Source organism: Chrysochloris asiatica, unplaced genomic scaffold, assembly GCF_000296735.1.
Source record: "Chrysochloris asiatica unplaced genomic scaffold, ChrAsi1.0 scaffold00056, whole genome shotgun sequence".
In the NCBI taxonomy this organism is placed as follows: Eukaryota; Metazoa; Chordata; class Mammalia; order Afrosoricida; family Chrysochloridae; genus Chrysochloris; species Chrysochloris asiatica.
The window spans coordinates 17,652,894-17,667,041 of NW_006408574.1; positions in this window are offsets into that span (position 1 = coordinate 17,652,894).

Genomic DNA, 14,148 nt, shown 5'->3' on the forward strand with positions numbered 1-14,148 from the left:
CAAAAAACAAAAACAAATAAGCTTTCCTGATTCAATGCATGCTAGTTGTAGGATTTCTCTAAATGTTCTATTACAGGTTGACAAAGTCCTACACCATTCCTAGTTTGTTGAGAATTTCTATCACAAATGGATATTACATTTTATCAAATACAATTTCTCAATCCATTTAGATGCTCTTATGATTTTTCTACCTTATTTTGATATTTTAGATGATGAATTATTTTGATTGATGTTCATTTCTAGGATAATGTACCATTCTTTTTACCTATTTTTGGATTCAGTATATTAAAATTGTCTAAGAAATTTTACATCTTTATGATGGTCATGGAGTCCCGTTGTGGCACCATAGGATAAGCACTTGACTTCAAGGTTGGTTTGAACAGCAAGGTCGGTGGTTCAAACTCACCAGTCAATCCTCAGAAACCCTATACTGGGTAGCTATGAGTAGGAACTTGATGGCACCTAACAACAACAAATGAGGATCCTAATGTGGTGCTGTAGGATAAGCACTGGACTGTTAACCAAAAGGTTGGAGGTTCAAACCTGCCAGTTATTCCTCAGAAATGCTACAAAGAGTCACTATGAGTCAGAACTGATTCATGGCACTTAACAACAACAATGAGAAATATTGTTTTGTTTTCTTTTCTTTCAATATCTTCATCTGTTTTTCATGTGAGCATAATGGTGGCTTTGTGAAGCAAGGGGTTAAATGCTTCCTTTGCTTTAAATTTCCAGGAATATTTGCTTAAATTACTATTATCTCTTTCTCAATATTTAGTAAATATCACCAATGAAATCTGTTCTTGGTTTTATTTTGTAGGAAAGCTACAAATTCAATTTCTTAAAAGAATTTAAGGCTATTCAGGTTATTTTTTTCTCCTTAAATGAGTATCATAATTTTGCATTTTTAACATACCATAAACTGTCAGAAGAACAAACAAATCTGTCTTGTATGAAGTTTAAACAGAATACTCCTTAGAAGTGTGGATTGTGATACTTTTATCACTTACGTCAGATATGTTATTAGAAGGACCAGTTCCTGTTTTAAGTACTAAATTTTTATTATCATCAAAATTGTGTTTTAAATTCATTTTTATCTATGAGATTAAACTATACGGTTCTGAGGCCTGCACTTTCCAATATTGTCTCTGTAATGCTTAGCACTATGTGACATTGTAGGGAAAGCACATGGTCAGCAGTTCAAATCCAGCAGCCACTCTTTGGAAACCATATACATGGTGAATGTGAGTTGGAACTGACTGGACAACAATAAACAATACATTAAAGAGGTCTTGTGCAGCAGATTTGCCTAATGTAATATGTCATTTGATTTCTTGGCTTCTGCCTCCATGAGTGTTGATTGTGGATACAAGCAAAATGAAGTCTTATGTAACTTCAATCTTTTCTCCATTTATCATAATGCTATTTATTGATCCAGTGATGATTTTTGTTTTCCTAATATTCCAGGATCGGGCAGTGTTTCCTTCTGCTGTGCATAAGGTTGCTATGAGTCGGTACCGACTCGATAATACCTAACAACAACAAATATTGAGGTGCAACCCATACCTACGGCTGTGGTATTTGATCCTTATAGGAAGTATTTTAAGCCCTCTTAAAATACATGTCTGTCATATAGCAGTTGCTTAATAAGTGGTATTGAATGAACTTACCAAAAAACAAAAAAAGGTGTGTATAGTCATTTTTAAGAGTAGGTTTTAATGGGGAATAGAAGTAAATACTGTTGAATGATGATGCACGGAGGGGATTGTAATCATTGCAATGAAACGATGAGTGTACAACTGATGTTCTCCCATGTAAACTCTCACTCAATTCACAATAAAAACTTAAAAAAATAAATTTAGGTTTTAATGACATTTCTCCCTAATTTAAGTTCTCTAAATCCTAAGATGTACAAATGTATTTGTTGTTGTTGTTGTTAGATGCTATTGCATGGGTTCTGATGCATAACAATCCTGTGCACAACAAACCACTGTTCTGTCACAAAGCATCCAACTGTTGTAGCCTTTAATCCTATTGCTGCTGGCACTGTGTCAATCATCTTATTAGGGGGTCTTCTCCTTTTTTCACCAAACTTCCACTTCACCAAGAATGATGTCCTTCTTCCAGGGACTGGTCTCTCCTGATAACATGTCCAAAATAACAAGAGACTAAGTCTCCCCTTCCTGGCTTGCAGGGAGTATCCTGTGTGTATTTCTTCCAAAACAGATTGCTTTGTTCTTCTGTCCATCCATGGTACTTTAATATTCTTCTCCAACACCATAATTCAAAACCAACAGTTCTTTTACAGTCTTCCTTATTAATTGTCCAGCTTTCATATATATATGAGGCTATTGGAAATACCATGGCTTGGGTTAGAAGCACCTTCCTTCTCAAACTGACATCTTTACTCTTGAACACTTTAAAGAGGTCTCGTGAAGAAGATTTGCCTAATGTAAAATGCCGTTCAATTCCTTGACTCCTGCCTCCATGAGTGTTGATTGTGGATACAAGCAAAATGAAGTCTTAGATAACTACAATCTTTTCTCCATTTTTCTATCTATCTATCTATCTATCTATCTATCTATCTATCTATCTATCTATCTATCTATCTATTGGTCCACTGGTGAGGATTTTTGTTTTCTCAATATTGAGGTGCAACCTATACCAACAGCTGTGGTTTTTGATCTTCATCAGGAAGTATTTTACATCCTCTTAGCTTTCAACAGGAGTCTTGGTGTGGCACTGTGGGTTAATGTGCTTGACTGCATAGTTGGTTTGAATGGCAGGATCGTTGATTCAAGCTCACCAGCTACTTCTCAGAAACCCTATACAGCGTCACTATGGTTCAGAACTGACTCCACGGCACTTAACAACAACAATAGCTTTCAACAAGCAAGATTGTATCATCTGCATATCACAGTTGTTAATGAGTTTTATTGGTCTAGAAGTGAGGATTTTTGTTTTCTTTACATTGAGCTGCAATCCATATTGAGGATGACAAGCTTTAATCATCATCAATAAGCATGTGAGGTCCTCTTCACTTTGAGCAGCCAAGGCTGTATCATCAGCTTATCACAGGTTGTTAATACGTCTTTCTTTCAACCTAATGTAATAAATATTCTTTTTCAAATAATCCAGCTTCTCAGAGAATTTGCTCAGCATGCACATTGAATAAGTCAGGTAGAAGAATACAATCTTGGCTTACACCTTTTCTGATTTTAAATCATTCAGTATCCCCTTGTTCTGTTAAAAACAAACAAACAAACAAGTAAACAAACAAACAAAAAACCCCGGAAAAACCTTATTTCTTGTCCTATGCACCTCATGAGCACAATTAAGTATTCTGGAATACCCATTTGCAAAAACTGTGCAGGTCTGTGCCTGACTTAGGATATAGAGAATCAAACTCAAAATCAGCTCTGGACAGATTCCTATGAAGTGGAGGTCAGATATGCCTCCACCCTACAACCTTCTTTATCCTATTTGGACACCACCAGGCCTCCTGCAGCATTTTCGGCTTCTCATGTGGGTTCAATAGTCCATTGCAATAGTCAACAATTATTAGGTTTACTAAGAAAGTGAAAATTCGAGATCAGAAATATCTCAGGACGCAGCAGTTTTCTTATCAGGAATGTCTCTGTACAGTAGGCTCGCCTCACTCTTGTTTTCAGCCTTTCAGCCATGTGACCCCATGACCTCTTACTTGCCTGGGATAAAGGACCTCTTACCAAGCTCCTTTAAGCAATCTGTAAATGTCCAAAAGGGCACATTGTGTAAGTTATGTCCTGCCGGTAGGCACTCAGCTTTACTCAGTCCACAGTCCAGAAGCCACACCTATTCTGTGTATCCATGCTGCCACCTTTCCTGCTGCTTACCACCTCTGTTATCACCGCTCTTCGAGGTAGGGATCTCATGCTCCACTCACGTTCTTCTTTCTTAAATGTCCTGGGGTTGCCCATTCCTGCTGCTGAGATGACTCCTTTTAAACCTAGCAGAATGTCAAAACGAATCAATCCCAGCCTTAGAGTCCTGTACACCTTACTTTCATGGTCCCAGCCAACCACATGGTAGGAATTAAGAAGACAATGGATAGAAAAAAACATATCACATAAATTCAACCACTCTTCAAAATGTTATCCATAGTTTGTAATGATCTACACATTCAAAAGCCTTTGTATAATAAACATCTTTCCAGTATTCTCTGATTTCAGCCAAGGTCTATCTTTCATCATCAATGAAATTTACATTCCCTGTCCTCTTCTGAATCTGACCGGAATTTCTGGCAGTATTCTGTTGTACTGCTGGCACCATGGTTTAATTATCTTCAGATAAACTATATGCATGTGATATTAATGATATTGTTCAATGATTTCTGATACTGTTGGGCCATCTCTCTTTGGAATGGGCACAAATCTGGATCTCTTCCAATTGGTTGGTAAGGTTGTTGCTTCCAAATTTCTTTGCAGACATGAGTGCCTTCAGTGGTATATCTTTCTGTTGAAAGATTTCAGTTTTTATTTTGTCAATTCTTACAACCTTCTTTTTCACCACTGCATTTAGCAGAGCTTCAATTTCTTCTTTCAGTACTGTTGATTCTTGATTACATACTACTTCTTAAAATGGTTGAATAGAGACCATTTCTTTTTGGTACAATGACGCTGTGTATCCCTTCCACCTTCTTTTGATGCTTTCAGCATCATTCAGTATTTTGTTTATAGAATCCTTCAATATTGCAAGGTAAGGCTTGAATTTTTTTTTCTTCAGTTCTTTCAGCTTGGAAAGTGTTCTTCCCTTTTGATTTTCTAACTGTAGACCTTTGCACATTTCATTATAATATTTGACTTTGTCTTCTCTAGCTGGCCTTTGAAAACTTCTGTTCAGCTCTTTTACTTCCTCCTTTCTTCCATTTGCTTTAGCTTCTTTATGCTAAAGAGCAACTTTCAGAGTTTCTTTGACATCCATTTTTATCTTTTGTTTGTTTTCTGTCTTTTAAATGACCTTTTGATTTTTTCCTGTACTTTGTTTTTTATGTCATCCCTCAACTTCTCTGGTCTTTAGTCATTAGTATCTAATGCATCAAATCTATTATTGAGATGGTCTCTAAATTCAGGTTGGATATATTCCAAGTCATATTTCAGCACATGTGGACTTGTTTTAATTTTCCTGGTCTTTTCCCACAGATGTAGACAATTTGATTCCGGTATCTCTCATCTGATAAGATCCATGTGTATTATTGTCTTTTTTATTACTTAAACAACATTTTTTGCATTAAATAAGTCATTGGTTTTGCAAAATTCTATCATGTGTTCCCCAAATCATTTCTACCACCAAGGCTTTATTTTCCAACTACTAATTCTTCCTCTTTGTTTCCACCTTTGCATTCCAATCACCAGTGATTATCAACAAATCTTGATTTCATGTTGAAACAGTTTCAGACTGAAAAAGTTCTTCAATTTCATCCTCACTGGCTTTAGTGATTGGTGTGTAAATTTGAGTAATAGTGGTATTAAAGGTCTTGCTTGTAGTTGTATGGATATTATACTATCACAGACAGCATTTTACTTCAAGATAGATCTTATAATGATATTTTTTATAATGAATATGATGTCATTCCTGTTCAACTTATTGTTACCAATATAGTAGATGCATATAGTATGTCCTAAGATTATCTGATTCAAAATGGCCAATGGAAGTCTATTTCAGCTCACTAATGCCTAAGATATACAACTTTATGCCCTCCATTTCAGTTTTGACAGTTTCCAATTTTCCTAGATTTATATTTCTTACATTCCGTGCTCTAATTATTAATTGGTATTTGTAGATGTTTCTCCTCATTTCGAGTTGTGACCCATCAGCAAATGAAGGTCCCCAAAACTTTACTCCATTCACGTACATCAGTATGATCAGCTCTACTTCTGAGAAAGTAGTTCTTCCCAGTTGTCTTTTGAATGCTTTCTTACCTGAGACGATCATCTTCCATTACTCTATCTGATAGAGTTCTGCTTCCATACATGTTTACATCTTTGGGCACTAAATTTGACAGTGTTCCAGAGCTAGTCATAAGGTTTCCAGTAGCTAAACATTCAAAGTAGTTTGCCTCTCTTTCTTCCCAGTCTGTTTTAGTCTGGAAAATTCCACTGAAACCTGTCTATCATGGGTGATCCTGCTGGTATTTTAAATATTGATGGCATATAATCACAGCAATTTGCAAACCACCACAGTGTGAAAAATTGACATACAAGTGGTGGTTTAAATTTATAAAAGCTTTTTCTTGATAGTATGTAGGAATATAACTAATAAGTTATATAATCCATTAGATGGTAGTTGTTGTTGTTAAGCATCATCGAGTTAGTTCCGACTTGTAGCGACCCTGTATAGGGTTTCTTTTTAACGGCTGGTGAGTTTGAATTGCTGAACTTGTGGTTCAAATTGACCTTGTGGTCCAGCGCTTATCCAACAACGTCACACCAGGATTCCATTAGATGATCTGCAGGAGTAATTTATGCATCTAACTAATATATTATGTATACAACAATACGTTACATGTGGAACTTATTAGATGATATGTAGGAATAATTATCTCACAATTTTATATTTTCCTGTTTTTGTTTGATTCAGTGGCTCTTCTTTCTAGGTGAGAAACAATAAAATTACTAAGCATTCAATGAATGTGTTTGGATAAATACAGTCCTTAATTCATAGGATTTCCAAATATTAGTAAGATTAACTAAGCCCTCTAACCGCACTGGACACTTAATTCTCACTGAGATAAATATTGCTGTTGTTGTTGTTTAGTGCTGTTGAGTCAGTTCCAACTTATTGAGACCCTGTGTAGGATTTTCGAGGAGCTGCTGGAGAATTTGAACCATTGACCTTGCAGTTCAAATTGACCTTGCAGTCCAGTGCTTATTCTACAGTGTCACAAATGTTAGGGTAATTTTATGTTGTTGTTGTTGTTGTTGTTGTTAAGTGCCGTCGAGTCGGTTCCGACCCATAGCGACCGTGTACAGGGTTTCCGAGGCTATAAATCATTACGGGAGCAGAACGCCTCATCTTTCTCCCACGGAGCCGCTGGTACTTTCGAACTCTTGGCCTTAAGGTTCGCAGCCCGATTCGTAACCACTACGCTACCAGAGTTATTCAGACACTTTTACTGTACTACTGGCATCAGCCTTCTTCTTCTGGAGAAACATTCCCAAATCCACTGTCATCAATTTGATCCGAACTCATGGTGACCCTATGTAGAGTTTCAAAGACTGTACATTTTTACAGGAGCAGATGGCCTCATCATTCTCTGCAGCGTGACTGGTGGGTTTGAAGCAGCCAATCACCTAACTCACAATGCCACTAGAAACCTTGAATTTAACTGAGATAAATATTAAAGTAATCTTATATGCTGCATTATTCATATGGAGTCCTGGTGTGTCAGTGTAGATGAGCATAGGACTGCTACTGCAAGGTCAACAGTTCAAACCCACCAGCCACTCTTCAGACAACCTATACAGGGTCTATATGAGTTGAAACCCACTTGATGGCACTTAAAAACAACAACAAAGGAGGATAGAGTTGGAATTCAGAGAGTCAGCTCCAGGAGAACTCTTTCTCTTTCTGTTATGGGGGAAGGTTCTTGTCTGTTTCTACTCTTAGGTTTATGGTGATCATGTGGCATTTATCTACCCTTATATTTGCCATTGTTTGCTTTCTTGATTTATCTGTTCTTTTATATTTCAAAAAAAGATAGACTTAAACAACCTCTATAGGATTCTTATCTCATTGCTATAACAAAGAAAACCTATTCCCAAATGGGATAATAACCACAGTACATTTTTGTTGTTAAGTGCCCTTGAATCAGTTCCAACTTTTAGCAACCATGTATTGGGCTTCTAAGAAGCAACTGGTGGCTCTGAACCATCAACCTTGTGGTTAGCAGTCTAGTGCTTAATTTACAGTGCCACATCTAGACTCTTATCATAGTACAAAGGTTAGGATTGTCAACACATATTTTGTGGGGACATAGTTAATGCATAACAAGACAATTAAAACTGCACATGAATGAGCACTAAGTATTGCGTGGAGCCACCAGACACTAGGAGAGAGGTATAGAGTGATATAAAAGGAAACAAACCAGTTTATACCCTGACTTGGACCTCCAGCCTCAAAAACTGTGAGCTAATTAATTTTTGTTCTTATAAGATACCTGAGTCTTGTGGTAGATTGCTAAGGGAGTGTTGAGAAATGAGGCATTTAGTTATGTTGCGCATGTTGCTCAGTTATTGTGCATAGAATTAATTTGACTGTCCAGCAAGAGATGTTCTAGTCCATATCTTGTTGGAGTCATTCAAAATTGTCAGCCTAGTTTCTTAATTTTAACATTATTATTATTATACAATTAGCTGTTGTAATAAACATTATCCCCTCAAAGCATACAGTTAAACCCTGAAACAGATCTATAAATTAAAACAATAAAATTGTAAGACATCGGGTTATACGTGTGATATTGTGGAAACAAACATATTTCAATTGCTATTTGATAATTCTGAGGCTTGTTTTCTATGCTTGGTCTTTTCTAATCTGGAACAGATGAAGATTTAAGAAGCAGCTAAGGATAGACTAGGAGTTATTTCTTGTCTGTCTTCCATTGCTTTGTAAATCTTTCATTGGTACAATTAGGAATGCATTTGGAATACCTTTCTTAGATTCTATTTTGGCTTATTCTCAATGGTATTAAATGATTCTATTCCGGATTAAAGGATTAGATAACTCATAAACTAGTGTTTCATTTTAGAAAAAGAGGAAACATTCATTTAGGTTCTTAGAATCAAGGGATGAATGATTCATTCTTTGCAAGCCTGCATTTCCCCATGTAAGCTAACTGAAAAATACATTCATGTTTCTTCAGTCTCTTGCCGTGTTGATCCACAGCTCATCTTTCACATTGAATGCTTGGATATGTCTTAAGGGATGTAAAAAATTATACTGCAGCTTAAGGTTAAGCACCACTCCCTCTGGATGGTAATAATGTGAGGCAATCATCACTGTAAACTCTAAGAAAGATGAAAGCAAAAAGAAGACAAAGTATTGTAAACATAAAAATATCATCCCAAGTACTTGAATTTCTAGGGAAAGTAAAATATAAGAACGCAGTTTTGGATAGTGTTATTGTCAGTATGGGGTGAACATTTTGTTAGTGTTTAGGTTTTCAAAAAAGATCCTCAGCACTGGATTTTTTCAGACTTGAATAGGACTGGCCTCCCTTTCCTTCCACTTTGTACTTAATGAGCAGATCATTGATATGTGGCAAGGATATGGCTTGTTTAGCTACTCCTTGGACAATGTATTGTGCTACTGAATATGTGGGCTGAAAGGAGTCTTGAAAAGTGAAGTTGTTTGTTCTTCTCATCATATTCAATTCTGAAATGATTCCCCAAACCATGTTGGGTTTGGCTCACTCATGGCCAAAAGCCTGTTGATCATATTGATAAACTTGTTGATTGCTGTTGCCACTGAGTCAATTTCAGCTTATGGAAACCCCAGAGTGCAGAACAGAACTCCACACCATTTTCAAGGCTTTGAACTAACAGATATAGATGTCTAGGACTGTCTTCTGAGATACCTCTGGAAGAGTTTGAACTACTAACCTTTCAGCACTTAGTACTTTGCACCACCAGTGATCCTGGGTTAGACAAATTGGAGCCTCGTAAGACTACATAGTAGGTTATTGGTGAAAAATCATTCCAGATTGATACAGAGTTAGAATCCATTCTTCCTCATCCTTAGAGGCACCTCCTCCCAAAACAGCATGAAGCTTTAAACGTTTTCCACCATTGTCTTATCCCCTACACCCCCAGTCTTTTCTTTCTTTCATGCCAATTTTCAACCCCCAAAGATCATATCAACAGTGTAATCTGTATCCATTGCCAACAGGGGGCAATAAGCCAATGACTCCATTTCCTTTTTCATTCTCACACTTCTCTTCCTATTTGAAGAAAAATAAAATATGTAGCTATAGAGAAGAAACACTGCTATTAACTGACACCATGATAAAATATTCCTGGAGATTCCTGTTTGCATGTATTTTTAATTGCCATAGCAGCTGTACTTCAAGAGATAGCACAACTTCAATAAGGGCTGACACTGGAGCCACACAGGTTGATTCAGCTGGTCTGATCTATTACATCTGTCTGGTATCAGACACACTGATCAATTCCACTGTGCTTCAGTTTCCTTATCTGCGACACAGGGAGAAGAATAGTTCTCAGGACGATACCTGGTTTATATTAAGTGTTATAGAACTGCTACAATTTTATTTGAAAGGAAAAAAAAATCAATAAACTATTATTCAAAGACCTCTTTCAAATGTTGAAGAGCAAAGACTTTGAGGACTAAGGTGCACCTGATGCAAGCCATGGTATTTTCAACAACCTCCTATGCATGTGAAAGTTAGATAGTGAATAAGGAAGACAGTAAAATAATTGATGCATTTGAGATATGTATGGAGGAGAATATTGAAAGTACTATGGACTTCCAAAAGAACCAACAGATCTGTGTTGGAAGAAGTACAGCCACAGTGCTCCTTGGAAGCCAGGATTGTCATACTTCATCTTTCATACTTTCGACATATTGTCAGGAGGGACCAGTCACTGGAGAAGGATATCATGTTTTGTAAGGTGGAGGGTTGAAGAAGAAGACCCCCAACAAGATGGATTGCACATTGGCAACAGCAATGGGCTCAAGCACATCAACAGTTGTGAGGTTGGTGTGGGACCAGGCAGTATTTCGTTCTGTTTTGCACAGGGTCACTATGAGTTGGTACTGACTTGATGACACCTAACAACAACATTATTCAAAAAGATGCTGTCTCTATTTTGTTATTTCAGATTCTAAGGAAAAGTTGACTGATTCTAGGGAAAAGATGTCTGCTAGTGTATTTTTATTTTTTAAAAAAATATGAAAAAATTAGATATAACAAACTTTAATTTGTATATACAAATTTTAAGGTTTAGTTGGACATATGTATTAGAAATAAATTATGGTAGAATTCGTAAAATGTATGAATCCAAAACAATGACTACTATAGCGTGCTGAATTTGTTTCTTTTTTGTTGTTGCTGGTCAATTTTTGTTTTTTTTCCATTTGTTTGAAGGGATCTCCAAAGTGCTAGAATCATTAGCTAGATCATTAGCTATTATTTTATGGAGTCCTGGTGTGGTGCCAGAGGATAAGCACTCGACCACAAAGTGGGTTTGAACTTCAAGCTCCTCAGAAACCCTTTAGGGTCATTATGAGTCAGAGTCGACTCTATGGTACACAACAACAATATTGATCAACCAGAGTTTTACTTTTTCTATTGGACCACTCAAAAAAAAAAAAGAAAAAAAAGAATTTGATAGAAATTGAAGAATTCTTCACTGTACTGGTTCTCATTTAGTTAATAAGGACTTTATCTCATGTATTATATAATATAAATAAAATTATTCAATTGTTTTATATTATTGTTCTTATTCCACATATCTTATGGCTATTTTTTTTTTTTTTTTGGTAAACATTGGAGTATTTCTTTAGTTACCAGGTCACAAGTATTTGTTGGTTACTTAGTGTATGTGGTATGGCACTGTAGGATAAGCTCTGAGCCATGGGGTTGGTGACCCACAAACTCTGTGGTTCAAACTCACAGAAGCTTCTTGGAAATTCAATACAGATTTGAGGTAACTTAGAACCACCTTGATGGCACTTAACAGCAACAAGTATATGTGAGTCCTGGTGTGATGCTATAGGACTAGTAACCAGAAGGTAAGCAGTTCAAACCCACCAGTTGCTTCTTGGAAATCTAATACAGGGTCTTTATGAGTCAGAACTGACTCGATGGAACTTAAAAACAACAGTAAGAATGATAGAGTAGAAGGCGGGGCTTGATGGCAGATACAGTAGAGGTGCAGTGAAGTTTTCTGTAAGTGATACCACAGAATACCAGGCAAAGCAAGTTCAGGGCAGAGCTCCAAAACTCTGAACCACATATCTAGGAATATTTTAAAAGTTTGAAGGCTTATAGATAGTGGAACTTGTAGCGGAAGTAAGAAATCTCAGACTTTAGAATCTGCCATGCTCAGTGGCCTGGAGCTCTCAACTTGGGAGAGACCAAACAGCAAGACCAAGCAGAGAAGAGCACAGACTAGCCAAGGAATAACACCAAGGGAAACTTGGAGCAAAGTTGGACAATATACGTTGATGGTTTTGCTTTGTTATGATTTTTCTTTGGTGTGTGTGTGTCTGTTCATTTGCCCCCCCACCCCCACTATTGTTTGCACACCTCCATTCTGGTGACTAGACGGGGTGCCTGAGTGAGTGGTAACCCCACCCTCCACCACTGGTGAGTTTTTATGCCATGCATGTACACAGGTACTCTCAGCATTTAAAGCTACAAGCTTCTAAAAACAGCCATAGCCAGCCCTGCACTGTTTACTAATAGTAAAAAAGGAAAAAGAGAGAACAAGGGGTGTGGAGAGGGAGAGAAAGTTTAAAAACAAAACAGGCCAAAAATGAAATCCAAAAAAACAGCTTAACAAGCAACAGTGGCATCTTGAAATTTATCAGGTGGCCTTGGAGGCAAGCAGCTGAAGGAGGATATTAAAATCATAATCATATTAGGCTACAGATTTCCCCCCCCTTCTTTCCCTCCTCTCCCTTTTCTGCGATTATAGACTACAGTATCCAATCTAGTTTCTTTTAGTTGTTGTTTTTTGGTATTTATTTATTTATTTATTTATTTTACCTTTGGGGCACTCATTCTCTCCTGATATGACACATGAAGAGACAGCAATTTCTGCCATATAGTTAAGCTACAATCACACCTTATAAAAACTCACAACCCAGGCAACAACCAATACCAATTGCTATATATCAGGGAGACAGAAAACACATGCAAAAATTACTCTGAGTTAAATAATAAGAAGAGTGAAAAGGGAAGCCCACAGCCTCATCACATCTACATGGAGGCAATCAGAAAGCATAAAAATACCAAAATACACACCCAATTAAGTATTAAGGCCACAGATAAACATGTCCAAGAAGCAAAAGCAGATGACCATATCAGCACATGTCCAGAAACAAGATAAAATGTCTGAGTCAAATGACCTAGAGGGTGCCTTGGAAATGCCTGAGAAGGAATTCAGAAAAATGATTATAAAATATTTCAAAACACCTTACAATGGAGTTGAGAAAAACAAGGAAGAAGTCAGGAAAGCACTACAAGATCAATCAAATAAGATAGATACAGCATTGAAAACAATTTAAAACCTACAGAAAGAGGTCCAAATGATCAATAATAGATTACCAGAAATAGACAATACACTGAAAGGACAAAGGAGTAGAATAGAAGAGATGGAAGGCAGAATAAGTGAGTAGAAGACAAATCTCTCAATACCACTAAGATAGAAGAAAAAACAGAAAAAAGGAAAAAAAAAATCTGAAGAAGGTCTAAGATTTATGGTGGACAATCTGAAGAATAATAACTTAAGAATTATTGGCATTCCAGAACAAGAAGAATCACACAAGTCCACAGAGGAAATAGTTGAAGAACTACTGGAAGAAAATTTCTCGAACATCCTGAAAAGTGAAAAGATAAACATTCAAGAAGCTCAATAAACCCCAGAAAGGACAGACCCCAAAAGAATATCACCGAGACATATAATAATCAAGCTCTCCAAAATCAAAGACAAGGAGACAATTCTGAAAGCAGCTAGGAAAAACAGAAGTGTTACTTACAAAGGCAATCTGTCAAATTAAACTCGGACCTCAGCAGAAATCATGCAGGCAAGAAGACGATGGGGAGACCTATATAAAACCCTGAAAGAAAAAAAAACAAAACAAAAAACTGCCAACCAAGAATCCTTTAACCAGAAAAGCTATCAATCAAATATGATGGTGTTATCAAAACATTCCAGGATAAACAGAAGCTAAGGGATTTTGCCAAAGCCAACCCTGCACAACAAAATATCCTAAAGGGAGTTCTGTGGTCTAAAAACATACAAGAACAGACAACAACCAGAGATTGACATATGTGGCAGAACCTACCAAAGCTAAATCAACAGATAAAAGAGTGGAGAACAGAACAAAACTATAAGAACAAACTCAGAGAATCTGGGAGGTCAG